We start from the raw sequence: 260 nt of genomic DNA, 5'->3' as shown, positions 1-260 counted from the left end.
TTTTTTTACTAAAAACTGCCGTAACTTTTTCAAAAATGAACATATGAATATAATTATTTTTATATAGATGCATAATATCATTAACTTTCATTTGGTATATTTTTTTTGTAAATCTGACACTTAACCTGCCCACAGGGGGGGATTTAAAATAACAACATTTTCTAAAAAAATTTTTTTTTTTCAACTTGATTTTTGAAAATGTTCCGGAAGGTCTGACACTTTTATATATATCTTAAATTAAAGCTAATGTAATGTACTTT

At 23.8% G+C, this 260-nt stretch overlaps 1 protein-coding gene across 1 annotated transcript in view; it reads left to right on the top strand.

Annotated features, from left to right (window-relative positions):
• LOC126899056 (polyhomeotic-proximal chromatin protein-like) overlaps positions 1-260 on the top strand; it is a 44,587-nt gene that overhangs the window by 21,233 nt on the left and 23,094 nt on the right.

Source organism: Daktulosphaira vitifoliae, unplaced genomic scaffold (genome assembly GCF_025091365.1).
Source record: "Daktulosphaira vitifoliae isolate Bord-2020 unplaced genomic scaffold, ASM2509136v1 Scaffold_2, whole genome shotgun sequence".
Taxonomy (NCBI): Eukaryota; Metazoa; Arthropoda; class Insecta; order Hemiptera; family Phylloxeridae; genus Daktulosphaira; species Daktulosphaira vitifoliae.
This window is presented reverse-complemented; position numbering and strand designations above follow the sequence as displayed.